The sequence below is a fragment of the Equus caballus genome, chromosome 21, assembly GCF_041296265.1.
Source record: "Equus caballus isolate H_3958 breed thoroughbred chromosome 21, TB-T2T, whole genome shotgun sequence".
Taxonomy (NCBI): domain Eukaryota; kingdom Metazoa; phylum Chordata; class Mammalia; order Perissodactyla; family Equidae; genus Equus; species Equus caballus.
This window is the reverse complement of record NC_091704.1, coordinates 44,866,881-44,892,653: the sequence shown is the minus strand read 5'-3', so window position 1 is coordinate 44,892,653 and position 25,773 is coordinate 44,866,881. Positions and strand designations below refer to the sequence as shown.

General features: G+C 40.6%; 1 protein-coding gene across 9 annotated transcripts in view; it reads right to left on the bottom strand.

Annotated features, from left to right (window-relative positions):
• PRLR (prolactin receptor) overlaps positions 1 to 25,773 on the bottom strand; it is a 155,995-nt gene that overhangs the window by 43,490 nt on the left and 86,732 nt on the right. For 2 of the 9 annotated variants that reach the window (XM_070246328.1, XM_070246329.1), the window contains exon 1: positions 10,637 to 10,828. The exons of 6 other annotated variants lie outside the window; for them this stretch is intronic. The gene's annotated coding sequence lies outside the window, so the exon portion shown is untranslated. Of the gene's footprint in view, positions 1 to 10,636; positions 10,835 to 25,773 lie in introns of those variants that run through there. One more of the 9 variants, XM_070246327.1, reaches the window with a different exon arrangement.

Sequence of the window (25,773 nt, the reverse complement as noted above, 5' to 3'; positions counted from 1 at the left end):
TCTTTCTTTCCTGTAACCAAAAATTTTCTTATCTGAATCATTTGAGAGTAAGTGGCAGTCATGATGCCCCTTCACCTTAAAATTTCAGTGTGTTTCCTTAAGAACAAGCCCTTTCTCTTATAGTGTAGTGATTAAAATCTGAAAATTAATGTTGATACAGTACCATCATATAATCTACAGATCTTACTCAAATGTTGTCAGTCATCCTAACTGGCATTAGATTTTCTGAAATTTGGTGCTGGAGACTTTGAATAAAATTTAATGACAAATGCTGTCATAGCCATGGCTGAATTTGACCACTCCAACTCGAAGCTCGAGTTCAATTGTTTCTCATGGGTTCACATGAGCACTGGCAGAAGAATGCTTTTCAAAGTGTGAATAACTTTCCGGGAGGATGAGGTTGTTCCGTGGGCTGTTAGGTATGGGTTTACATCAGTTGGGCTGTGCCCAGCAGGAATTGCGGTTCCAATCTTGCTCCTTCCAATATATCTGACACCAGGTTTTGTATAAGATATTTTAAACTCTGGGGACTGACTGACTTGGGTCTGTGAGGCATGAGGCGACAATTTCTAATAGTTTGGATCTGAGTTAGAACAAAAGTGATTTCAGGACTTGAAGACAAAATAGGCTCATATAGGTCTGCAGTTACTTTTTAAAATTTGCTTTAATGTGTGGACAACAATTCCGAATTTAGTGCTCAATTTGGTCTTGCACATTCCATGCAAAAACAAACAATCTAGAGTAGCAGACCAAACAATGCTTTCAAATAATTTCTATGTCTTCAAAATCCAGAATCCTAGGAATTATCCCTTGAAGAACTGAGCGCTGAATATTCTCCATGCTGACTCAACTGATGGAGGAGGAAGTGACAAGAAAGCTGTGGATAGCTACCAGTGGCTTCATGCCATTGAGAATTTCTCTCTCCCACACCCCACTTTCTCAACATTACCACTACTGACATAATGAATGGAGAGCCCAGACATCTTTGCAATAAAAGCTGATGATGTGATAAGGGTCATTTGAGCCTTAAAAAGGCCAGCCCCCAAGGCAGTCAGTAATGAGGTGTCTAGTGAGTCCAGAGCTTGTAACTCCAATGTCTAGGGCTGCTTTCTCAGAAGTCCCCACTTTTTTTCCATACAGTGCAGGGATGCTGAATTTTTCATTTTGAAAACTCTGAACGTTTTAGAAGGCATTTTAGATTCTGGGAATCATTTCAGGACTTAAAGCCCTCTCTTTGATAATGTCCCAGCTCTGTTTAGAGCAACCCTAGTTCTGCTCTGTTATATCGCAAATAAAATCCACTGTTTTTACACTTTTGCAGGAAACCCAGAGGGGTCAGCAGAGGCTAGAAAAGGGGGCGGAGAGGGTGGCACACAGGAGCAGTGCTGCATGGTGGGTGGAAAGCCTGGTACAATGAACAGCAGTAGTGAGGGCTCTGGGGCAGGGGGACCTAAAGGAGATCATGGTCCTTTCTCTCATTTCTTCAGTTCAACAAACATTTATTGAGTGCCAGGACTTCTTCATTCCTTCATCTGTTTATTCAGTCAGCATTTACAAAATGCCTGGTGCACCATTTAGCCCTTGTCATTCTCTGCCCCAACTCCCACACCTACTCTTGACGTTGCTCTGTGCCCTGTGGGCTGACTTCTGTGGCTCTGTTGCCCTCCAGCTTCAGGATGGGTTCCATGATGGCAGCCAGAGGATAGGAGAAGAGGACGTCAGCGTATCTATTTCCCTCCTTCCTTGCCTTCCTGTTGACTTGGTTCTAGCAGTGACTGTGTCTCCACTATACGGCTCCAGCTGGGCAGCCCCTCTTCCATGGCTCCAGCTATCACAGGGCCCCAGCAAAATCCCTCCCTCTCCATTCCCCTTTATGCAGAGAGGGGAGTGACACATTCCCTTGTCAGTTCTCTTAACCCTGCCCACAAGTATGGAAATTGTCTCTTCATTATATTCTCTTAAAAATCCCAGCTGAGTATGTGATCTTTGTCCTGTCTGACCCTGACTGATATGGCCCTCAAATATATGCTGAATTGTTTTCTGATTGCTGTGGACAGGCTGGAAAGATGTAAAGTTCTGTATATAGTTTCCAACACTAGGCTACACCAATGCAAGGTGAGGAGACATAACAGAAGCTCCTGGGGAAAAAAATCTCAGAGATTTAGTCCTTTATATACTCCAGTATTGTGTGTGTCAGTCAAAGACTGACCTGATTTCTGGCCACATAATTGGAAGTATGGTGGCCAGAACAAGGGAGGTGATAGTGCTACTTCATTGGGTTTCCATTAGCTCCCACTTAGAGTTCTAGGCTCAGCTCTGGGCTTCCTATTTTAAGAGGAGACAGATTAGTTGTCTTTTAAGTGTTTGAAGATCTGTCATATAGAGCAGAGGTCAAAAAACTTTTGCTTCAAGGGCTAGATAGTAAATATTTTCAGCTTTGAGGGCCATAAATTCTGTGTTGTAACTACGCTGCTATTGTGCAAAAGCAGCCATAGACAATATGTAAATAAATAGGTTTGGCTGTGTTCCAATAAAACTTTATTTACAAAAATAAATGGAGAGCAGGAAATGGCCTGCAGGTCCTACTTTGCTGACCTCTGTTATAAAGGGAAAAAATGGATTTATTCTGGGTGTGTCCAGAAGGCAGAAGTTGGATCAATGTGTAAAAACCATAGGGAGGTAGATTTGTGCTCATTTTAGGAAAGATCTTTCTAAAGGTGATTACTCTTCCCAAAAGAAAGAGTTGCTTATGAGGCAGTGGGTTTCTTGTCATTGTAAGAATTCAAAGGAGAGGCTGAGTGCTGTAGAATATTATTCTGCAGAGCACAAAGAGTAAATCAGATGATGTGGGAGGTAACGATGACTCATATTAATGTATACTCAGCATAATACTGCACACATAGACAGTCTTCTAGATTTATGTTCCTAGGAAGAAGGGACTATATCATATCTATCTTTGCACCCTGCCATTCTTGAAAGCCTAGCGTAGTGCTTTAAACACGGTGGGTGTGACCAATACATATTTCATCAACTTGGCTCCTCAAGTAAAATCTTGCTGACCGATTAATTAGACTAATATGTCTTTAGTACACTCATCACTACTAGGCATGTTAAATTAGTTCAATTACCTCTAATAAGCTTCAACATTTGAGGATTTTCACTGCAAAGAATAGACATAGTCAACGTTTATCAAGTTCTGAAAATATGCCAGGTACTGTGCTCAGAACTTTACATGCATTATTTTGTTTAATTCTCCCCTAAAACATATGAGGTAGGTATTATTATCACCCCCATTTTATTGATGAAGAGATTGAAATTCAAACTCAGAGAACTCTCATAGCTGGGAAGTGGCATCACCAAAATTTGAATTGGAATCTCTTTGATGCCAAATGCTGTGGTCTGACCACAACTCTATCCTGCTTCTCAATCATTTATTCATTTGTTTCTTCAGTATTCAACAAACACTAATTGGTTGCCTGCTATTGGCCAAGCACTATTTTAGGTGCTGAGGATAGAGCTGTGAATATAAACAGATCAAGCCCATGCTCTGGAGGAACTTAACATTCAGGGTTGGATATAGTGGGGGTAGATATACCCTTAACAAATGGGAAGATATTAAATGGTAATCCATCACAAGACACAGAAATTAAAAAGATAGCCAATATTTCTTGTCCACACCAGAACTTTGGGTATAATCCTAATTGATGAATTTACCCAAGCTCTTTCTTGTTTACTTACTAACATTAGCCCAAGTTTAGTCTTTAGTCTTGATAAATTGTCAGATATGCCCAGAGATTCAGAAGGAAGCTCTGAGCATTCTGGCAACGGATACAGATCACCATGGTGATTTGAGGATACCTGTGTGAAGCCCTTGAAGGGAAAATAACCCAATAAAGCACTCAGGAATCACTTTTCATGGGCAGGTTGAATCTGAGCTCATCAAACTGGGAGACCAGGGGCAGCAGATGGAAAGGGGTGGAAAGAGCCAGTTCAGTTAACACAATAATAAAGAAGAAAAAATAACTCTTGGCAACACTCCATTTTTTCCCTTTCCTGAAAAATAGAACCATGAAGAGCCTAAGTTCTATTGCCCAGCCCCAAATATCAAAAAATCAATATTTATAACAAATGCTACAATATGGAGAGTTTCTGACCCCCTACAAGGCAGAGGCAAACTTACCAACTTGGGTCAAGGGAAGGGGTCTTGTTTAGCAAGAGTAGAGCTACCGGGATGCCTGGGAGTGGAGGAAACCAAAGGGAAATTCCAAAACCTTGACTGAGATTGAGATGGAGATTGACAGAGGGAGCAAGACAGTTAAGGGTCAAACAAGGTAAAGCCAAATAAATTGTCAGATCCAATAGGCAAGTGCTGACTGGGAAGAGGAGACAGAGCCCAAAGGTCAGGGGCTGAGTAAACACAAGCCCGGAGGAGGAAGTGAAAGAATCCAGGACTTTGTTTGTGTCCTTTTGGGTGCCAGGTACCAGGAGTGGGGGTGGGTGGCTTAGTAAAAGGCACAAGGTAGGAACTGACAAATAGTAGTAATACTTTTGCAATTTCAGAATTCCTTTTGTTAGTAGATTGCAAAGTCCTTTTCAGATGCGTGAGTGCTTGCAGCATCAGCTGGGTCTTATTTAGAAAAATGGCTAGAAAACAGAGATAATTAGTTAACATTTGTTGACTGCCAGGTACTGTTTTTAAGCACTTTAATGCATTGTCTCACTTAATCTTCACAAATACATTTTGAGAATAAAGCTTCTTAATGGAGAGCTAATTAAAAAATGATTAAAAACACAAGTGACATTTGTAGGGACCCTATAAAATGTCATCATTGAAAAAAAGTACTAGTCATTCATGCATTCTTTTACTCAACATATTTCTTCAACAAATAATTATTGAGCATCTAATATGCATTGGGTACGCCTTAGGGTCTGTGCATGGATGATTTTATTGATTTTGTTGTTTAACAGAGAGGCAGTAGAGGAAGAAATGGATTGTGCATTGGAAAATCTGGGTTCCATTTCTAGCTCTGCCTCTAAGTGGTCCTGTGGCCCTTGGACATGTCACATCTCTTCTCTGTTTAATGTCTTGTAGTATAAAACAAGGAGCTAGGACTACACGATGCTTGAGGTCTTCTAGACTTTACAGTACATTTCAATTTATAAAGAATATTCACTTATATTCTAGCATTATACTCTTCCTCCCCCACCAGGTGAATATTAATATTTATCATCATGAGGCTTTAGAGAAATTTGTCAGGGCTTGAACCAAGTTCCTCTGCTCTTTCAATTGGAATCCTCTACATTCCGTGTATAAGTTCATGCTTAGTTTACAGAAGAATTATAAGAGAGCTGAGTGATGATGTCAGAGGAAAAGGAAGAGACAGAGGAGATATAGAAGAGTAGGAAGGAAGATGTGCCAACTCTTAGGGGTTTTGTGTGTTGTCTCTGAGACCATTCAAGGCTGCTATGGTCACTAAGAAAATATATCCAAAGGCACAAGATGAGAGATCCTCTAACTGATAGAAATTACATGGAGGCAGATTTGGGTTCAATAAAAGGATAGTGAAGTGCCTTGCTGGACATTCCATTTGCCCATTACTGAGCAGAACTACAACAAATGGGTTATGTAATAATCCAGAAAGCCTGGACTCAAGAGGAAGAATAACTTTTCAATGATTATTATGCCCCAAGGATGAAATGGACCACTCTGGTAGGAGACATGCTCCTCATCACTGTGGATGCCTAAGCAGAGACTATATGAAATCCTAGGGGGATTAGCAAATTGGATCAGGCTGGAAGACCAGTAAGGGGACTTTCAACTCTAAAATGCCATGATTCTCGGAGACCAGAGGCTTAAAATTTAAGCTGTAGTCTATAATCCCTACTTCAGGGTTTAGATATCTGCTGGGAAAATTCAAGGACCTTTTCCAGCTACTGATATTCAGGCCAAATTCCTAAATTCATTTCTTTCCAAGAAGTTCCTTATGAGGATCCTTGGCAGAATACTCACCCTGACCTCCTGGTCTTGGCATTTCTGACCTCTCATTCTTGACAAATATCCAGGATGGGAACCTCTCTGGAGGCCAGAGTTGAAACCAAAGTTAGACCAACACATGGAAACTCTAGTCCTACTAGTCCACAGATTAACAGGGCTACCCTTGCAGTTGTCCACTGCTTTTATTTTCCAAGGTGTTTTCCACCTGCTAGCTTTATCAGAAGCATCGAGGTCAATTGATATTCTCTGAGGGTAATAACTTTAATAAGTGAAGGTATATGGTATACAGAGAAACACTGTGACAGGTTAGTTTTATTATTGTTATAACCTGCCCAAGGTCACAGTACAGCAGAGCCATATCTAAAGCAGGTTACTTCAAATCTTGGGCATGAGTATAAAATGAATAAAGAGGACTACTGATAATTTTAAAAGAACCAGAGTCCAGGTATTCTTGATTGACTGACAGAGAAGGGTAGAGTTTAGAGCTGGATCTTACAAGGACAACAGCACCAAATCAGGTTTGCTCAAAAGCAGAGGGATTGTTCCAGTCCAGGGAATAGCCATGGCATGAATGGGAGTCCGCACAAATTGGCCAACAGTCATCTTGACTGGGGTGAACATGGGTTGGACATGGGGATGAAGTGGCCACCAGCGGTGGACCTGAATGAAATGGCTTTCTGTTTATTTTAGCTCAGAGACCACAAGTGGAAATCCACCTTCCCAGAGAAGCTCAGAGCATTGAAAGCTAGGGTTACACTCTGAATTAAAAGGATAATACAAAACAACCTCCAAGTGATGAAAAGATTGTCCAGAATTCTCAAGGAATTGATTTAAAAAAATAATCCCCAATTGATTGCAATATTAAGAACATTCTTAAAATGTTACTTTGTCTTGATCTCTAAATCCTCATGAAGGGTTTATGAAAAGATTCTTTATATGTTTAAAGCCAGTAATATTGTAAGTGGGGAAAGAACACACTCTTTTAATTAAAATAGCAGATTGTTAAGATTGTGGTAATCTAAATGGAGAATAGCATTTTACCTACGAATATAAGAGAACAAATATTTCCTGGTTTTAGTATCCAAGGTTTAGGATTATTTAGGATTAGTAGCCAAAATTGTTCCTATTTCACGCTGTATAATCAGGCAGACTATTTAGAGGGAAATGTTAGGGGGAAAATCTGTTTTAGTTTTCCTCTCCCTTCAGCCAGTTGGGGACCATCTAAATGCTATTTGTCTCTGGATCTTGAACTGTTTTCTCCCTCGCTCTTTGGGCAACACAGCTAATGACCCTCATGCAGCAGCAAATAATTAGCATATGTCAACTTTGACACTTCTGTTTTTAAGTCCAGTTGCTTGACTATCAGATGTTGCTTTTTTTAGGGGTAGTTGAATGATAAACTATGCTTCTGTTTACTTTTTTGTCCTTAAGACTAATTTAAAAGTGCTGTTGGTGGGTGAGTAGTGATGGTAATGGGAACACCTTAAATGATTAAGTTCAGAACTGGAGTATCAACATGGGCACCACAGACTAATTCCCTAGCCTATGGGAATGAGTCAACATACCATTTTTAGCTTGAGAGTGCCATGTACAGTTTCTTTTAGTCTCCACAAACCATTGGGTCTGGCTCCCCAGAGCTGGGAGGACATAGCATCTAGCCAGATGATTTGCTTTACTTTGAGTTTTTTAAAGCTTTCTATTTGTTCCAACAGCTTCATCCCAGGCTCTTATTTCTGTTTCCTTCTTGTGAGTTTCGGTGATGTAATAGAGGCCCAACTGCATTAATCATTCATTTTTATTAAAACAAATTTGTGTGTGTTATTATGGCCATATCGCAGTATACAACATATTGGCTAGCCTGATTCGTTGCATATATGCACCACAGTCCAATGGATGTGCGTATTTTGAACCAGACCAAAAGCAGTATAAACATGACTTGTGCCACTTCCTAGCCATGTGACCTTGAGGATTACATATAAATTCCTTGAATCTCACTTTCTTCATCTGTACAGTGGGAACACCTTTAGCTACCTTTTTGGATTGTTGTGAGGATCAGTATCCAGTATGCACAGTATCCAGGAAATAGCAAGTAATTAATACATGCTAATAATATTAACATTTAACACTAATTGCACATTTGTTATGTGCCAGGAATTATGGGAACCCTCAAAGCATATCTAGGAAATAAGGACCATTAGTATCTTCACTTTGATGATGAGAACAATAAAGAGACAGATCAAGTACTTGTCCAACATCCCAAAGATAGGAAATGGCCATCCCAGGAGTCCAGAGCCCTCAGTCTGGCCACTGCTCCCCATATAAGAAGAATGGGCACCAAGGGTTTGCCAACTTGAGTGAGACGTGCTTGAGCAGGGATCCCTGGGCAATGTCTAAGACCTGTGAAACCTTCGTTTCTCCCTATCCCTCCTCTTTTCCATGCCTCCTCATTTGTACCTGAGCCGGAAGCAGGTAAAGACAGAAACTGACACAACAAACAGGACAGGAAGCAGACCCCTAGCAGACCAGCTGTGGAGCTTGGCCTCAAACTCAGCTGTGAACTTGGCTGAACACAAAGGCAAGTGCTATATTCCATGTGCATGTCATTACAAAGAGTCATACATTCTAAACTTGTTTTGTTAGAGGGGAGGAGTGAACACTGTTAAACACAGATCCATGGTGCTAAGATAACTGAAAAACACAAATATAAATATCATGACCTTATTACGCTATTATCATTAGGTCATCCTGCAAACATCCATTCTCCACAAACTTAAATAGAAATTATTTTTGCATCAATACTAAATTCCCTTAAATCCAACATATGAAGATCACTAACTGTTTTATTAACTCATACTTACAGCTAAAAAGGTATTCAACTCCGATTACAGAGATCACGGCAATTTGCTCATTGAATTAAAATACTAGTGTGTTCTATATCAACTGATGAATGGATAAACAAAATGTGGTATATCCTTATAACAGAACCTTGTTTGGCAATAAAAGAGAATGAAGTGCTAATATATGTTACAACATGGACAAACCTCGAAAACATTATCCTAAGTGGAGGGAACCAGTCACAAAAGAGCACATATAGAATGATTTCATTTACACGAATTGTCCAGAAAAGGCAAATCAACAGAGACAGAAAATAGATCAGTGGTTTCCAGGGGCTGGGGGCCGGGGAGAAGGGGGACTGCGGAGCGACTGCTAAGGTGCGCTGGGTTCCTTCTTGGGGTGATGATATGTTTTAAAATTAGATTATGATGATGGTTGCACAACTCTGTAAATGTACTAAAAACCACTGAGTGGTATACTTTGACAGGTAAACTTTATGGTATGTAAATTATATCACAGTAAAGCTGTTTAAAAGAAATACTAGCGTGTTATTTCCTCTGCTTACTTGGGAAAATGACAATAGATATTCTTTCACGTTCAGCAGCCCTCATTACCAGCAACACTCTTTTGGAATAAAGTGATGAAAGCATTCATCCCCCCTCTTCCCTGCCCCCAGCTCCCAAGAGCCTTGATAATTAATCTTGTCCTCACTTTTAACCTGTCCCTCAAGTATTTGACTCCTGGAAAGTCTGAGTTCCAGAGATAATCGGCAATCCATTTATTAAGTACAACTCTCAGGAAACCAAATCTGATTCCACGTCTGGCCCCTTCCCTGAATTCTCTTTCTTTCCCTTCTAAAACCTTGCTGCCGAGGACCCACCGTTCCAAATTACAGCTGATTCAGAACAGGGCCTCTGTGGCTCCAGATTGCAAAGGGAACAGGACTTGTTAATAAATACAGAACGTGATGGACAGAAATGTAGGCAGCTTTTATTTCAATAAGGTTGCACTACAGCAGGAGTTAGACTGGAGCCGGAATGCCAACTGCAAGAACTCTGAAAAACTAGGATTGACATTTAGGCATCAAGAGAAAAAAGTTCTCTCCTTAGTATCTTTGATTTGCTTCATTTACTGTACAAGCAACTAAGTCAACGGCAAAATCGTATCCTTTGTCAGAAATCCTAATCCGGTTTCTAAATATTGAGAGAGTCCTGTTCTCCACTCAGCTTTCCTGCATGCTTGAATGCGCTGCCAGGAGATAAGCCATCATGGACTTGTGCAAGTCTAGCAGAACCCTTACTCTACATTCCGCGTCTCTGGGCCAAGAGGGGTAGCGAGGATTTACACAAATGTCAAGGGATCAAGCATGGCAAATGTGGAGTTGGGGGTCAGCTGGTTTTAAGATAGGAGGAGGCCCTGAAATCTGCAAATATTCCAGTATCTTGGCTAACTCTACTCCCTCTATTATTCAGAGATCATTATATCGTATAACGTAATTTTACTCACTATTAATTTTTTTCCCTTTGACACCTATTTCCCCTTCTCTTTTCTTCCTCTTCCCTTCACCTTCTATCCTCTGTCAGTGACAGAGTATTTGAACTCCTTTCCACTTTCCCTTTCCCAACCCTAGAAGGCAGGGAAAGTGCCAAGCAGTGGGGTGAGATGGGCTATGGGGCTTGCGTTCTGCAAACCTACTTTCACTGTCCCCCCACTCCCCAGAGGACCTGATCCTTAACACACTTGAGACAGAAGAGAGTTTGTGGCCCCAGAAAATCCACCTAGAATCCAAGAAGCCCGGTGACTTACCCTGGGCATGCCACAAGCCAGGCAAAGTTTGGATGCTTGCTTCAGAATGCAGAGGGCGAAAGCACAGAGCTTGCTGGATTTACCAGGGGTGCCCGGTAGGGTTAACCGGCTCCCAACATCCTCAGTGACCAGTCTGTGCAGCTCTGATGAGCACCAACCTGTTTGCCGGTTACCCCTCAGCAAACTAACTCTTCAGGCAGCTTAATGTTTGTCTTGTGATATGCATGGCCCTTATGGCCCCTCCCCCATTGCAAAAACCAATAATTGGATAACTTGCTTGCTATGGTGGTTGGTTGGATTTGTTTGGTTTAGCTTGATTTGGTTTCAGATCACCTGCAACATCAAAATGGCTAGATTCAAAGCAAATGTGGTTTCTTGGCAGAGCAGAGAATGAGGCTGGCAGAGGGGCAAGAGCTGAGAGGGGGAAGAGCCAACAGAGTCAGGGCCAGCCCTGGGGGATGTCAGGAATCCTGAGCAGCCCTTCCCACTGCAAGCTTGAGGCTGCTCTGCCATCACTGCCTTGGCAGCATCTAATCACTTGGGTTCTGTGGAGCATGTCACACAGGATGGGACATGTGTTTCTGAAGGGGCTGGCACTAGGCACAGAGCTTGGGCTGTTCTCTCAATCCTTGGCAAAAATCACTTTCCAGACAGAAGTGGATTTTTAGCTCTAACACTGTGTAAAGTCAGGAGCTTAGCCACAACAGAGGACACAACTGGAAACCTTCTCACCATGTCAGATGGTTTGTATTTGAGTGGGCTTATACAAACACTTTTACTGTGACCAATTCATACATTTTTATGAAGCAATTTAAAATTTGATAGCATTTTTTAATCAGTGAAAATAGTTGGAATGTAAAGGGTTTGGTCAGCCTGACTAATGTGGACACAGCACATGTCCTAGTCTGGTGCAGTGTCCATGCCCCTTCCAGTGGGAAAGTTGCTAATGTCCTGTAAGACGCCAGTGATGGTGCTCTGAGTTCACTGCTGTGAGGTCTTGTTAATTTTTATTTAAAGGACAGCTCCAACCACTAGAGGGAGATTTAAAAATGATTAAGGAGACTTGGATACTGGTTGTTGTTAGTGCCATCAAGTTGATTCCAACTCCTAGCGACCCTGTGTACGGCAGAGTGGAACCCTGCCCGATCTTTTTGTATCATTCCCTCACCTTCTGGCACTCTATCAGACAATGCTCTCCTCCTGTTCACAGGGTTTTCGTGGCCAATGTTTTCAGAAGTGGGCAGCCAAGTCCTTCTTCCTAGTCTGTCAGTCTGGAAGCTCTACTGAAACCTGTCCACCATGGGTGACTCTGCTGGCATTGAAACATCATTCATATAGATTTCAGCATCACAGTAACTCACAGCCACCACAGTATGACAACCAATAGATGGGTGGCGTGTTTCCCTGACCAGGAAATGAACCCCGGCTGTGGTGGTGGGAGTGCCGAATCTGAACCACTAGACCACCAAAGCTGGCTACTAGATGGTATACTGGATTGAGTACTGGACAGATGCAAAAATTCCACAGGACAAATGGTGCCAAAAGCATATTTATACTTGTGATACTCCCCAGCAGGAGTGGAAGGAGGTATGGAAGAGAGGTAGTCACCCTTCAATCCTCATTCTGGCTTTGATGTTGCCAGTAGTATGTGTCCCCAGCAAAGTCACTAAAACCTCTCAGGGCTTTCATTATCTTCAGGGGAAATTGCTTTCATCTACCAACCTATCTGTATAATATGGAAGAAGGAAAAGGTAAATTAATTCAACCTCCACATCCCAGATCTTCAGGAAAAGATTTTTGTGCCCTCTAAAGCATCTAGTCTCTTGGCCTTGTGTCTAGAACACTCAGACCATCAACATCTGCAGGTTCCTGACTCCTTTTCTAGAACATAGAGTTCATATTGAGAAAGGCTGCCAGCCCAAAAGGCACCTTGTGAGATCCGGATATATTATTTTATTTTATTATTATTATTATTTTTTGAGGAAGATTAGCCTGAGCTAACATCTGCCACCAATCCTCCTCTTTTTGCTGAGGAAGACTGGCCCTGAGCTAACTTCCATGTCCATCTCCCTCTACTTTATACAGGGGACACCTGCTGCAGCATGGCTTGACAAGCAGTGCATATGTCCACAAATGGGAATCTGAACCAGCGAAACCTGGCTGCCGAAGCGGAACACACAAACTTAACTGCTGTGCCACTGGGCTGGCCCCTATTTTATTATTTTTTAAAAAGCAAACTCCAGACATCAAGCTATTTTGTCCCTACCTATTTCAGTCTGATATGTAGCAATTATGACCATATTCTTACATAACTATAGTGTTATTTTCATATCTAATGGAATTATTAATAATTCTTTGGTGTCATCTAATGAATCTCATTATATTTTTGTCATTGAAAATAGAAAACAAATTGGTGAATTAGTGTGTAAATTCTTGAGCTGGAAGGGACCTCAGATAATCAGCTTCTATTAATACCTACTCAGGACAGAAAGCCACAGGTCCTGTTTTTTGTTTTTGTTTGTTTGGTTTTGCTAAGGAAGATTCCCCTGAGCTGATATCCATCTCCAATCTTCTTTTTGTATGTGAGCCACCACCACAGCAGGGCCACTAACAGACAAATGATGTAGGTCCACACCTGGGAACTGAACGTGGGCTGCCGAAGTGCAGTGCACTGAACGTAATCACTAGGCCTCTGGGGCTGGCCCACTGGCCCTGTTTTTAAATATTATAGTGCAGTAGTGCGTAATGAGGGACTTTGGCAATCACTCAGCTCAACTTCTTACTGGACAGATGGGGCCACTGAGGCCCTGAAAAGTCATGTAACATGCATGATCATGCGGCAAGTTAGAGGCCAAGGTAGGATTGTGACCCATCCCTCTGATCCCCATTCCACAGCAGACTGTCTCTTGAGGAATGGAGATGCCACAGGCTTCCTTAGTAGTCAAATCTATTATTTAATTCCCAAGTTATTGTCTCTGGCTCACTAAATTCCCAATTAACTGTGCTTTAAGCTTGTGTCCTCTGTGGAAATAGAGACCAACTAGCCTAAATTTTCTTTCTACTAATCTGTCATGCTCTCAGAGACCATTAAGTTGTGTGTTAGGTTTTTCCTATGACATTGGGCTGCCCTAAGTCCAATCCTTTCCTCACAGGGTTTGCTTTCTCTCCTTAAAGGCTGTATACTAGCAGATGAGGAGCGATGAGCTAGCAAAGGACACAGTCACTAGGAGCACAGAAAAGGTCACACATTCTCTTTTTTGCCTGGTGGTCGTGAGAACATGCCATCACAATAGAATGCACTTAGAAACAGGCCCTATTGTCTTTCCAATTGTTTATTAAAAAACGAATAACAAAACTCTTCACATATGAAGAGGAAAAGAAACCAGGAAGCTGAGACAGTGTTAGAATGGGGTGAGCTCTTGAAATGTTCACTGAGATGGGGAGGTGTTGCTTGAGGGGTTCTGATGGCTACTTTTTCCTTAGATTATCACACAAAGGTCTGGCACAGGGGAGCCCTCATTGTTCTCTAATGACTCTGGCGAACAGGTGGTGAATAAATTAGAAAATCCCCAGGCTCCAAAATCGGGTCTGAATAAATTAAAATACCAAGTTACAAACTTCAAGATTAAACTAACAACCAAAAATCAGTTGGTAAATCAATTGTTTGGACTACAGGATGCCAAAAATGCTAGTCCCACCAGTGTTTTGTCTGAAGTAAGCAACAACACAGCTGGTCGCCTCCTGGCAATAAATTAGAACACAGGTTCAATTTACTTCAATTAACTGAATAAGAAAAGTGCTTTCTGTCACAATCTACTTTTTTGGTAAAATGTTAAGTGGCAAGCTAGCAAGTCAATATGGGGGCTTTATTAAAACAACCTCTAAGGCAGTGGTTCCCCAAATCTTCTGCACATTATAATCACCAGGAAACCTTAACATGTATTGATTCCTGGCTCCCCTGCCACCAAACACACTGATTTAATGGTGTGGGGTGCCACCACCTGAACATCAGGATGCTAATGTGTGACAAAGTTTGAGAATCATTGTTCTAAGGTACTTCTTGGGGATGCCATAATGCATCCCAGTTACCCAAGCCATCTGTAAAAGATTGAGTCAAGGACCATTTTTTTTCTGTGAATATACTGACCCAAAGAAGAATAATCCATTTAAGGCTACATGAATAAAAATATAATTTAAAGTGATTTAGAGTTTTGTGTTCTTTTTTCTTAGAGAGTTCTATTCTGTTTCTTTTAAAATTAGGAATTAGGAAACAAACTTCTTTACTACTCAGTCAGAAAAACAAAATAATTCTGTGCTCGTGAAACCATCTATGGGAAAAGCAAAGGGAAAGAGAGAGGGACAGAGAGAGAAGGAATGCACATAGAGGACGAGTGGCCCAAAGGACAAGACAAATCCCTCAGAGCTGTTTCCTGTCTTGTCCTCGGCTTCCTCAGCGCATCCAACATTTCTGGCTGTCTTGTCCTACAAGCCTCTTGACCGAGTTTTTACGTGGATTGGCTTCTGGTGAGAAAGAAAGGCCTCTGGTAAGTCAGCAACAGGGAGACACAATGGCCTCAACGTTGCTGATCTGTTTGATTTTATTGATCCATTTCTGCTTCTGCCTCTGCGCTTATTCTGTCTTCATTATGTTGACCACTTGGGCCCTGACCCTTCTTCCTTGTGACCAGACCTACCTTTCTCACTCGCCTCCATGACCCCTCCTCACCAGCTTCTGGACCTCTGCTTGTCCTTGCCGCCCTCTGCATTCTATTTAAAATTGACCCCATGCCCTTCTTGCTTTTCCAGATGACCTTGTGGCTTCTCTAGCCGGAATCCAACCTCTGGATTATCTCACCATCTTTGTTAGACATAGTGACTGTGGTGCGTGCCCCAACCAGTGCTCATTCTGAGGGAGCCTGCCTTGACATCTATATTTTGTCCCGAGTGCCATTGCTCCCCACTGGCCTTTTTCATCTTGCTGTGGATCTGCCCAGGATCCCAAGCAGCTATTGTATATGATTGTCAGGGGCTCATGAAGGAATCCCATGTGACAAGCTCTGTCCAAAGATGGGAAAGCCATGATACTCAGACTCCTTGTCTTGGGAATTTGAACTGGGAAATGTAACAAGAAAAAGAAAGCAGCAGTAAGAGCAGAAGCCGAGAAGTTATGGAGTAGAAAGGCAGCAGCCTGGCCATGATTCCAGGGTAGGTTGAAAGCACTAGCCAACTGAAGTGGCGAATGAATAGAACTCTGAGGTAGAGAAATAACACATAGAATTCGCATAGAAAAACCTCTTGAGAGTTTGATGAAATCCATACACTGCCCCTTTCCCAAACCTTACCATACACACACACACACACAGACACACACACAGACACACACACACACACACACACACACGAGATAAATAAATAAATAAGTAAATAAATAAATATACACGCGCACACAATGACAATGTTTTGCAAGCATTTTCGGGAATTTATGGCCTCCTTGAGGCCCATCCACGGACCTCCTTAGGGTTCACAGAGGCCAGTCTAAGAGCTTGTAGAGTACGAGGTAAAGAAGTTAGTCAGTTGTGGGAAGAGAGGCAAGTCGATCAGGAGGAAGATCTCTAGGGCAGGGCTTCTCAACCTCAACACTACTGACATTTGGGACTGGATAGTTTTTGTTGTGGGCTGTCCTGTGCATTGTAGGATGTTTAGCAGCATCCATGGACTCCACTCCCTAGATGCCAGTACTAACTCTCCAGTCATGACAGTAAAAAAGGTCTCCAAATATTGCCAAATGCCCTGGGAGGCAATATTGCCCCTGGTTGAGAACTGCTGCTCCAGAAGTTGGCTGATTCATGGGGAAGGTGGCAGCAGGGTGAAGACCTATCCACGCCAGCTGCTGAGGTCCGTGGAACTGACCTTGGATCTGGTTTCCAGTGTTTGAGAGACCCAGTTCTTATTAGACTCCTGTCTCTGCTGCTGACTGGCCTACCCCATACCTCACCTGCTCCCACTGTAGGGGGTCAGTCCATGTGAGTCTATTCTTTACAGTGGTTCTCAAACTTCAGTGTGTATCAGAATCACCTGAAAGGTAAACACAGATGGCTAAACTCCACTCCCAGAGTTTCTGATTCATAGGTTTGGGTGAGACCAGAGATTTTACATTTCTAATACATTCTCAGCTGATGCTGATGCTGCTGGTCTGAGGTCCACACTTTGAGAACTACTGCCTCACAGGAAAAAAAAAAGGCACCTACCTAAAACTCTTCGTTAGGCTCTTATAGTAGAGGCAGATGGGTAGGAGACAGACAGAAGAGAAAAGCTGACATCGCATCAATGACTGTGGATCAGTGACGTCTAGTACCCTGTGACGTCTGACACAGGATACTTCAACCAAGTTATTGAGGATGTGAATTGAACGCGAGGCATATGTAACACTCTACGGCCATGTGTCGCCTAATGACGGGAACATGTTCTGAGAAATGTGTCCTTAGGCCATTTCATTGTCGTGCGAACATCACAGAGTGTACTTACACAAGCCTAGATGGTATAGCCTGCTACATACCTAGGCGACATGGTACTAATCTTACGCGACCACTGCATGTATGCGACCCATCGTTGACCGAAACATCATTATGTGGTGCATGACTATTTTTTAATCCTTACAGTGACTTAAAGATAATAGCTTTCACTGTCCTCATTCTACTCAAAGAAAATGAAGCTTGGAGGTTAGTGATTGGTCTAAAGACTACACAAGTTTTAAGGTTATCATTTGATCCCACATCTGTTTAAATAAAAAGTCTGAACTTTCTCCACTTTTCAAAACTTTTTAAAAACAGCATAGCTTTCTTTTTTTTATGGAAAAATCTATGTGAGATCTCAAAATATAAAACAGATAAGAGTAGTTGAAAGGGGACAAGAAAGAACATGCAACAGTCTCATACATTTGGCCTCCTGTTTGAACCTTGCGTCCCCTCTGGGGGGCACCAGCACAGAGGTCTAGGGCTCCTAGAAATCCAGTAAGAAAACCATCGTCTCCCACCATTCTGTCTTCCTATTGGTTCATGTGTTTTAAAACAATCTCCTTCAACAAGGATACAGTTATCTGATTCATTTCCACATTTGAATGTGTACCGTGAAAGGCCATTCTCTGACTTCAAAGAAACCTAGCATCATTAAATAACTAGGCAAGACAAGATATGAGATGTGGAGACAAGATATGAGATGTGGAAACAATTACCGTAATGTGTCAGCTCGTTTAAGGGAAAGACGCATTCCTTTTCAGTAGGAGCCAACCAGTAGGAAACATTTGAAATATTAAAGTGCTAAAATAGCAAAATGTTTAATCCAATTTTATAGACTAAAACAGCCATTTACACTTGCACGCACACATATTTAAAGAGAATAAAGTTTGAAAAAAATATTTAAAATTTTAATGATTTAATCTGGAGTGGGCTAGGACTAAAACCTCTTGTTTGAGGCTTGGAAGTATTTGCAACTGTTCTGATGAAAATGGTAAGGGCAGTGTAGTTAAAAGCTGGAGACTAGAGAAGTGTCTTTTAAAAGATCTCACAGTAGTTTCAGTTTTGCAAGATGAAAAGAGTTCTGGAGATTGGTTGCACAACGATGTGAAAGTACTTAACGCTACTGAACTGGGCACTTAAAAATGCTTAAGATGGTAAATTTTGCTACGTATATTTTATCACAATTTTAAAAAGAGAAGTTATCACCGTAATATGACATTCTTGTTGAGTAGATGGGCAGCCAGGAAGCTGCTTAGTGATCTGTTTGCTGTTTTGGTGAAGGAGGAGTGAAAGGAGAATTGGAAATTTTTGGAAAACAGGACATGCTTTAAAACGGATGTATATTTTGGTTTTGTTAGTTATTTGCAAGACATAAGTCAACGAGATTCAAAAATTGTAGTTGAGAAAAACGATTCTGTGTAGGGAATCAAAAGGGAGAATGTCTATACACTTATTATTTCCTATTTTCAAAGATTTAAACCTCATTCTGGTTAAGATATAATATGACACCAGTCAGGAACAATTGTACAGTTCAGAGTAAGCGCCTGGATCATTCAGAAATTCTTAAAAGTACACTGTTACTGTTGGAGATTATTTCAACGCATCTGAGAAGCTATCAATTGTTTTATTTGCTACTGTTATTTTATTTACTGCCAAGAAAAAAAATCTTCCAATTAAATTATAATATGCCCCAGATTTAAAGATGTATCCCAATTTCGAAGACAATAAAATGTGTAAAAATAAAAATGTTCGTCTTAGAATTGAAAGTGTACATTACAAAGAAGATAACCCATCATACTTTATTAATAAGGAAAGTTAGCCAGGTGGGAACATAAAAATAGAGATTTCCCTAGAGGACCACAGATGTAAGTACATACCTCGAATTTTAAAGGAGCCAAAGCAAGAGGTTAAAGATGAAGTAATGAAACACAGCATCCATGATAGTCTAACCTTTATTATGCCATAGAATGAATAATTTGCATTTGAGAGGTGTTTTAATGGAAATGATGATTCGAAGATAGGTCTTGCCAAACCCAATTTGGAAATTGGATATTACATATATCTTTTTTTTCTTGGTAGCCCATTAATTTTCCAAATAATTTTGGATGTCCTTGCACTTCATTCCAAGAAACACATGAAATGGAGAATAAACTGGAGAATTAGAGCAAATGAAAAAATGCAGTAGAAACTGAAACATCCTTTAAAAATGAGTAAAGCAGAAAAAATAAAAGCACTTGAAAAAATTTAACTGGTGAAAATTAAACCATGAACATAAAACATACAACTTCTTTTTAAAAGAATAAGGATTGATACATGAATTTTTTGAGTTAATGTCAAATTTATAAGAAAACTAAATTAAGTAAAATGCTCCATCCCAGTCTTTGAGCATTATGGTTACTCAAGATTTGAGTTTATTACAGGCTGGAAGAACCAGACGCAACTCTTTAAGTAACCGATTTTATTTGATTCTTTATATTAACAGGGTTGGGGGGGGGGGACTCCTTATTAGTTCTATTCAACCTAGGAAATGAAGAGAAAGTTTTCTGAACCTCTATTATGCCTGAAGCTTTTCATTTCAGAAAGACTTCTTTTTACTTTTCTAAATCTATGACAATACTTTGAATAGTTGTAAGAAATCGAACAACCTTCAAAGTCCATATCCATCTGCTAGTGTTACCATCAATTGTACTGTGGCATTTAGGATTGTACAGACACCTTTCTTAGGAGTCACTCATGTCCAAGGAAACAGAATAGGTAATAACTTGAACACTTCTTTGCCTGGTTATCTCGTCCTTGGATTATAATATGAATAATTCAACTCCTTTCAACAAATGCGAACACTTACTGTACGTAAATGTCACTTTCTGGGGAAATGGGAAGAATATATGCAAAAGATAGCCCTGTCCTTGATGGACTTAGGCCTCATTATTTGGGAGGAGGAGGGATGACAACTATATGCAATGACTATACCGTCCTGCATAATAAAATAATGACATCGGACCGCATACACAATAGTGGTCCCGTAAGATTAGTACCATACAGCCTAGGTGTGTAGCAGGCTATACCATCTAAGTTTGTGTAAGTACTCTCTATGATGTTCACAGAAGGACAAAATCACCTAACAATGCACATCTCAGATTGGAGCCCTGTTGTTAAGCGATGCGTATCTGTAATGCCAAGCAGAAAAACGTGAGGGCTGCCATTCAGCTGGTATGTACAGCTACAGGGTGCTGAGCAGCATCTGTTCTGATTGGTGAGTGGCTATGCTAGACCTGTTTTTAAATATTTTGAATATTACATCTAACTAACCTTCAGCAAATGATGCAAGTTGCCTAGCCAACATCTCTTCTCCCTTTCTTCCTTACCCAAACAATCCTCATTTTGTTTAGCGCATCAGTGTACCCAACTGAAGGAAAGAGTATTTCCCAGCCTCCCCTACACCTAGGGTGGCCATGGGACACAGTTCTGCTCAATGAGATTTCAGCAAATGCCACTAAGAATTTCTGGGAAAGCTCTTTCAAAGAAAGTCAATTCAGCTAGCCCCTGACTTTTGCCCTTTTTGATATATCCCTTCTTCTTGCTGGGATCCCAGACTCAAAGCTGGAGATGGAACAGCTGACTTGGGATCCTGGATGTCTGAGAAAAAGAAAAGCCCTACTTTGCTTCCATTCCTCGTCAGTCAGATTTGGTGTGACACACAGTGTAATACAATTTTAACAGATATACCATCTTAAGGTTCAAAACTGGGAAATTCCACATGAAGCCATGGAAATTAGGAAACCATTATAAAAAGGATAGGATTTAAAAAGGTAGAATTTTAGAGGTGGAAGAAACCACAAAACTCATTTTGTTCAATATCCTTATGAAGACAAACAGACTGAGGCTGAGCAAAGTTCAGTAATTTTTCCAAAATCCCCCAGCTGGTTAACAGCAAAGTGAGGCTGGATTGATTCTCTTGCTATCTTGAAACACAATAGCATCCATGAAAAGTTACAGAATGTGTCTTAATTGGAATGGATGGGTATCAGTTTCAGATGTGTACAGAAATGTATACTGAGAAAAGGCTAATAATTCAACAAAATGTTAGTGATGAAACCAGGTGTCATCCTTGACTCCTTAATTTCCAATCCTCTCCCTCCCCATACTCCAAGTCCAATAAAGTTTACCTTCTAAATCTGTCCTTTAGGGAGCCTTCCTTGACCTTGCTCTCCACCCCCACTTAGTGTCATGGCTCTGGATTACTCTATCATCCTGCACTTTATTCACAATAACACTCACTATGCTGTATGTTCATTTTCTCTTTACTGGTTCCTATCCCCACCATTCCATGAGGACAGGGATCATGTCCACCTCATATCATTATATCATTTCTTGAAAGCTTTCTTTATATTCTGAATACTGAGCAAGGAAGAATTGTAAAATCTGGCTGCAAAGCAAGTTGTGAATTCTTTGGAGCAAGATGTTTGTTTACTCGTGCAAATTAGGAGTAGATAGGCAGTTTTAAGCAATGGGGTCTGTTATGGTGGTGGAGTTGCAGAATGTTAAAATCATCAAGGCAGTTTAGGATAGTGTTTATGATCAGGCCGTCTGGTTTTGAATCTTGACACCACCACTTGCTTGCCATATGACATCAAATGAGTTACTTAACCTCTCTGTGTCTCAGTTTCCTTATCTGTAAGCTGGAGGGATAATAGATAATAGCCCATTGCATAGGGCTGTTGTGAGCATTAAGTGTAATGCAACTCATGTAAAGTGCTTAAAAGAGTGCCTGGGACAACTTCACTCAATAACATTGGCTATCCTCACTAAGTGCTTTTTCTTTCTTTTTTGGTGAGGAAGATTGTCTCTGAGCTAACATGTGTGCCAGTCTTCCTCTATTTTGTACGTGGGATGCTGCCGCAGCATAGCTTGATGAGCGGTATGTAAGTCCACACCCGGGATCCAAACCTGCGAACCATGAGCCACCAAAGCAGAGTGTGAGAATTTACCCACTACACCACTGGGCTGGCCCCACTAAGTGCATTTTAACAGAGTTTCCATAAACCCTTGGTTTGAACTCACAGGGCTAAAGACAACAGAATAAGAAAGACAACGAATGTAGTGATTATTGGTGATTTAGATCAGAGGTTGGTAAACTTTTTCTGTAAAGAGCCAGATAGTAAATATTTTCAGCTTTGCAGGGCATAGCGTCTTTGTTGCAACAATGAAGCTGTGCTGTTGTAGTTTGAAAACAGCCACAGACAATAAGTAAAAGAGTAGGCATGACTGTGTTCCGAAATACTCTATTTACAAAAACAGAACTAAAATTTTATTTATAAAAACACATGGTCAGCAGGATTTGTCATCTCCTGGTTTGGATAATTGTATAGTGCTTTTGTCTACGCAGAGCTATCTTTTGGAAACAATAGGTAAATATTCTGTTTTCTGCCTGAAATTGTTTTCCTGCTTTATTTGCGTAATTGGCTCCACTCCATCATCTTATGTAAAGTGTCCTTTTACACACACACATACACACACACATGCATCCACATCGCTTATTTTCTTCATAGCACATATCACAAGTTCTAATATCTGGTATATTTTTTTTTGTCTCTTTATTGGTTTTCCTTGTCCTCTCATCTGAATGTAAACTCAAGGAGGGTAGAACCCTTAATTCCCAATGCCTGTGACAACAGCTGACTGATCCACAGTGGTAAGTCAATAAATATTTGTTAAATGAATTAATGAAACAATTACTGACCACAAAGGACAAAACATTCTGACAGTTTAAATACACATAAATTAAGTGCTACTCTCAGTAAAACACATTTCTCAGTAAAACACATTCACTTATTTCTAAGAAAACTGATCTATGTGTCTGCTTACAATATGCCAAGTCTATAAATGGGGCCTTCCTCCCCAAATCCATGGGCCCAATCATGCTCTTTTCCCAGCTTATCAGTTTACTCACGGCTGATGATCGAAGTCATGTGTTCTGGAGAGCTTTTGAGTTCTCTCATTCACTATTAATCCATTTCTATTTAAGGCATCCATCTCATGTTCTCTTTTGTCTTTGTATGATGCCACAGATTTTGGAAAAGTTTGAAAAAGTAAAAATAAAAACAGACCCCTGAATCAGATGCTTCCATCTTTCTCATTGTTCTATGTTTAAGATTCAGCATAGTGCCAGGCACACAGTAGGTGCTTAATACATATTTGTAAATCAACAAATGAATGAGTCTTCATTGAGTTATTCTAGAACATTCTCCACTACCAGTCTGAACAGAAGGGGCTATACTGTCTAAAAACACTGGTCAAAACAGAGAAGTATGTGCTATATGTGTTGTGTGGGCATCAAAAAGTGAGAATAGGAGGAAAAATGAAATTTTGAGGTAATTTTGCCTTTGATTTTTGCAGCATTTACAAAAGACAGAGTTCCAGGAATAAAAAAAAGAGCCGTGGGAACACTGTGTTTCTCAAATTACCATATGCATATTATTTACCAGCATGATGAGGCAAGGAATGAATATATTAGGAGAAGAGTGCTTTTCCGCTCTATACTCGTGAGAAAATATCTGCCCTGTCAAATTACCCAGGAGCAAATATGATGGGCTGTGGAAACCTAGTTCTCATATTCACCTGATCTGGCAGGTACAGAAAATTGATTTCATAAATGTTAAGCTGGTAACAGAGTGCAGCCTCTCTCTGACTACACGGAAACACCTACCTGTTTTTTTCTGACACCTGTTGCTGGAGCATCCAGTTGGCCTGAAGGTGATTTAATGAAAAAAACAAAGGCTAGAAGAGAAATGCTCTTCAGCGTCTGCTCTTCTGTTTGATAGAATCACCACAAGAAAAAGTGGACAACACCTAATTTATGTCAACCGCACACTAAATGACTGCCTTCCTTTGTGGTTAAGGGCAGCAGTCCCCACTCTACAAAGCTCTTAGAACCTTAAGGTTGGATGAATCTTCAGAAGTTGCCTATTCCCACAAAATTCACCCTGTAAGAGCCCCTTTGTGGTAGAGCACATATTAGAGGGTAATTTGGACTCTGCTTGAGCATTTTCATTGCTTCCTCTATGCATCTACTCCACTTTGTACACACTATTATTGTTCCATTGTTGCAACTCAGAAAAAAAAAATGGTGTTTGCCTTGCCCAATATGAGCATCTTGAAGATAGGAGTCTTACTTCACCTGTGTATCTCCAAAACATTGCTGAGTGCCTGGCTCATGGCCAACTCACAACAAATGTTGCGGACTGAATGAAACAATACCTAAAAGCTTAATACTTCAAAACAAAATTCATTTGTCTTTGCTTAGAAACTTCACTTTACAAAACTGTGTAAAAAATAATAGAAATAGCCTACATTTCTTATTATCAATGACTAATGCAAAAGGAGTTGAGATAGGAAAATAAACAGTTAAGCACCCACTAGAGCTTACTCATTTTCCAAAAAACATTTATTTTATTGTGTAAGAACACTTAACATGAGATCTACCCTCTTAAAATTTTTTTAAGTGTACGTTGTTGTTGACGATAGGTACAACACGGTACAGCAGATCTCCAGAACTTACTAATCTTGCCTAACTGAAACTTTATGCCCATTGATTAGTACCTCCTCCCCCCAGATCCTGGCAACCATCATTCCACTTTCTTTTTTTTTAAAGATTTTATTTTTCCTTTTTCTCCCCAAAGCCACCTGGTACATAGTTGTATATATGTTTTTTGGTTGTGGGTCCTTCTAATTGTGGCATGTGGGATGCCGCCTCAGCACGGCCTGATGAGCGGTGCCATGTCTGCGCCTAGGATCCGAACCGGCGAAACCCTGGACCACAGAAGAGGAGTGCGTGAACTTAACCACTTGGCTACAGGGTTGGCCCCCATTCCACTTTTTCATTCTATGAATTTGACTATTTTAGATGCCTCTTATAAGTGGAATCATGCAGTATTTGTCTTTCTGTGACTAGCTTATTTCATTTAGCATAATGTCCTCAAGGTTTATCAAGGTTGTCACATATTGCAAGATTGCTTTCTTTTTAAGGGCTGAATAGTATTCCATTATATGTAGATACTACAGTTCTTCATTATTTCATCTGCTGATGGACATTTAGGTTGTCTGTACATCTTGGCTATTGTGAACAGTGCTTCAGTAAACATGGAAGTGCTAATACCTCTTCAAGATTTTGATTTACATTCTTTTGGATATATACCCAGAAATGGGATTGCTAGATCATATGGTAGTTCTATTTTTAACTTTTTGAGGACCCTCCATACTGCTTTCCCTAGTAACTGCACCACTTTGCATTCCCACCAACAGTGTGCAATGGTCCCAACTTTTCCACATTCTTGACAACACTTGTTGTCTTTTTTTTCTTTTTCTTTTTTTGATAATAGCCATGCTGACAGGTCTGAGGTGATACCTCATTGTGGTTTTGATTTACATTTCCCTGTGGACCTGTGATGTTGAGCATTTTTCACATACCTTTTGGTAGCTTGTATGTCTTCTTTGGAGAAATGTCTAGTCAAATCCTTAGTCCAATTTTTAATCAGGTTATCATTATTATTATTATTTTCGGCTGTTGAGTTGTAGGAGTTCATTCCAAATTTTGGATATTAATCCCTTATCAGATATATGATT